The 3,272-nt window shown below is 43.6% G+C and overlaps 1 long non-coding RNA gene across 1 annotated transcript; it reads right to left on the bottom strand.

The window, feature by feature from the left end:
• Positions 1-675: 675 nt before the first annotated feature.
• On the bottom strand, positions 676-2,407 carry LOC143174654 (uncharacterized). The gene is made up of 3 exons (XR_012998871.1): positions 2,146-2,407; positions 1,984-2,068; positions 676-880 (listed from the first exon to the last, which is right to left on the bottom strand). It is a non-coding gene; the product is annotated as an uncharacterized LOC143174654 (long non-coding RNA).
• Positions 2,408-3,272: the final 865 nt, after the last annotated feature.

The raw sequence follows: 3,272 nt of genomic DNA, 5'->3' as shown, positions 1-3,272 counted from the left end.
TAATGAGCACCGAGTAGAAACGCAGACGAGCACGATTTCGCCTCTGTTCGTCAACGGCGCCAAAGCAGCGGCTGTAAAATCATATTTCACGAGCGGCCGGGGTTAAACTCGAAGAATTCACTCTGCACTGGGAATAAAATATTTCGCGCTCCTCACGGACCGACAGACATAACATAAACAGTATAATTTTTGAAAAAATAGACACAATTCAAAGTCTTCGTATTACTTTTTGCATGGACCATTCTTTAACACCAAAACCACCAGATAGGTAAAATTGACCCGTTCCTACGTTCTCTCCTAATTATTAAAAAGACAACAGATGCTTCTCTGCGGAATTACTAAAGAAATTGATTTACTAATACCCAAACCGAATCATAAGTTAATTGAAATCCTAGTAGCCGTATTCTTAGAGTTCCTATAGACAATCTTGGAAATGTCGATTTGACTGCTCGATTGTTCTAGTGTTCTACTTTGATACTCATTCCTTCAAACATATAGATTAGTAAACTTCAAGTTGAACATTAATAATCGCTTTTCATCATATTTCGGAGATCACGATTATAAACCTTTTTATCTCGAAGTTAGAAAACATTTATCGAAAGTGGTACCCAGTGAAAATGATAAATATAACAATAAGAGCATACAATAATAAATTAAATTAACCTCACCCTTTTCTTATCGTTCCACATTGTGCACAGACACATTTCTCCCCGATCCAACAGAAACCTCTCTATTCCTCCGTGCTCTATTCCACCCGTTCCCAAGTTGCCCTTCGACAGCTGACGAAAAGTAATTCCGATGTTCGTTTACAGACAGGGTGAATCAACAGATTCCACCGGGCGCAACATAGGTGGTCCCCGTGCCGCGCATTCCTATCCGGCTGAAATTATCAAGAAGATATCGGTAAATACATCGGGACGCGCGTCACGGGATTAACAACTAATTTCCCCGGCGATCTCATTAATTTCCCTCTATAAAGTACAATTCATTTCCGAGGCCGGGGTTCATTGTAATCAGATTTTTACGCGCGTTTTACGATCCCGCAATTGAACCACCAGCTGGTCACGTTCTTTCAATTAATCTCTGTTTTCGTTTGCGCACGAAATCGGCCCCGATCACGCACACACGCCCGCCCGCCTGCCCGCCCCGGCGGCCCCCCGCCCGGCCGGGATGCCACGGCGTCGTTGAACATTCTCGAATCAAATTCTACGATAATGAATGCAATTACGAGTTAATCTGCCGGGGCCGGTATCAAGAGATCGCGACCGTTTACTGACGACTTTCGCTCGTGTCCGACCGGTTCCCTTTGATTTTATCCGCGAACCGTGCGTAATCACTTCTGAAAAATAAGGCATCGGGCCTAACGTAGATAAACCCGGCCGATTCGCGGCGCGCCGGCTTTCTTTCCATGTCCGGCCGGACTGGCCGTGCCGCTCCGACGGGACAGGCTGACGTTTTGAAAAATCGACACGGACAATAGAGTGATCGATAATTTTCTCCCGCCGTTGCGCAACCCCTGTCCACGTCTTTTTGGGACGCGTCCGGGCATGTTACCGTCCGCACCTTTTCGCCGGAAATCGAGAACACGTATGTCTTCATTTAATGCGCTCGGATAATAATCGGTACACGTCTCTGTGCGCAGATCGAGAGATTCCGATGAATTACCGCTCACTTAATCTTTTTGCACTTTCTCATTCGGACCGCCGCTCGTTTTCACTGCTCGCGATCGTTGCATTGTTCTTGAATTTATTTCGGTAATGTTCGCAATTGACTGGCGTGATTCTGTGTCGCTGAACTGTTAGTGGAAAGTCGATGAGCGGCGCTGTTTTAATTTCGAGCGAGGATAAGAACAGCGAGAGGTGACTGTCGTTCGCCACTTGGTTCGATATAACGAAACTATAAAGTCTTATGTGTAATATTAAATTTCGTATGATATATCGATACGTGAAATATTGAAGTAAAATGACTTTCTTATTAACTTACGTATATTTCCTCGTTACTTTGTTTCAAAGAATATCGTCTGTATCTCATCGGAAAATGTTGATTACATCTAGAGAAGAACTTTCGACTGCAAAGGGTTAATATTCAATTAAACCGAGTATAATATTCTGGGATGATTTTAAAATTTAGAATTTTTAGCGTTACAATGTAGAGCACTTCCTCGCGAGTCGGCGCGCCATTTTGACGGCATCTGGTCGTTGTGTCTGTAGCAGTGCGTTTCATATCCCTACAGAATACTAAATAATAGAGCAGAAGAATTATGGTATATATAAAAGAAAATGATTCATTTGTAGTAGATTAGTAGCTTTGAGGCTTTCACGGCCTGGCTATTCAGAGTTGTTTGAGGCCTTCGGATGAGGAATTGTGTTCGACTGTTTCAACATTGCAGCTGACTTGCTCAAGGCGTTTGAGGACGCACTGAAACTGAAGTGCGTGCAGTACAATGCTATATATTCTACTGTACCCGTGTTTGAATAATGGATCGGTAGTCACCAATCAGATAACTTTTAATTGTTCAACTGGATAATCAAAAAGTCGAGAAGAGGGTGCCCCAGATAGGGTAGAATCGTAATAAATTGTAACCCATAAAAATTACAATTTAACTAGTCATCTTCGCGTCATAAATTAAAATCAGAACACGTTTAAAAAAGTTTTGAAGTGTATACGGGCAAAGCCGCGGGTAGAAAAATTTCTGGATAAACGAGCAACGATACTATCGATCCTCTCGATCCGAGCGTATCTCAAGGGGCGTTATTAACAAAGAGTATATACCCGTGACGCAACATCAAGATCGAAAAGCAGAAGTTGCGCCGGTAGATGTTGATAAATCGTTAGAGAGGAAGCAGCGTGCGACGGACAGCCTAAATCATTTATCGACGAAGATGATGGCCTGCTTGATATCTACGTTCAGCGTCCTGGAATTACACGGGCCGATAAGGGGGCCGACTTTCCACGGGAATTCATCATCCTTCTAGAAAATAATTTATAGAGACGCAGCTGCAGCGTCGCCATTGATCGCATTAAGATCACGATTGCAAGATATCGGCAGTGTTCTCGCGGCTTTATCTGACGACGCTGGTTTTTTTGACTAAATTACGAGGAAACCGTCTGGCGGCAGATGAATCGACGGCACTCGGAAAAATGTTTGTCGCATTTTTCTCGATGTCCCGTCAGAAAAAGGAACTGCCAGGTGAAGCAACGATTCGATAAACTGATATACCAGTCGATTACGGGACAGACGGATTGATAAAACGGTCGGTTCAGCGTGTTGT

Source organism: Nomia melanderi, chromosome 1, assembly GCF_051020985.1.
Source record: "Nomia melanderi isolate GNS246 chromosome 1, iyNomMela1, whole genome shotgun sequence".
NCBI lineage: Eukaryota > Metazoa > Arthropoda > Insecta > Hymenoptera > Halictidae > Nomia > Nomia melanderi.
Note: the sequence above shows the minus strand (reverse complement) of the source record. Positions and strands in the feature narration are given on the sequence as shown.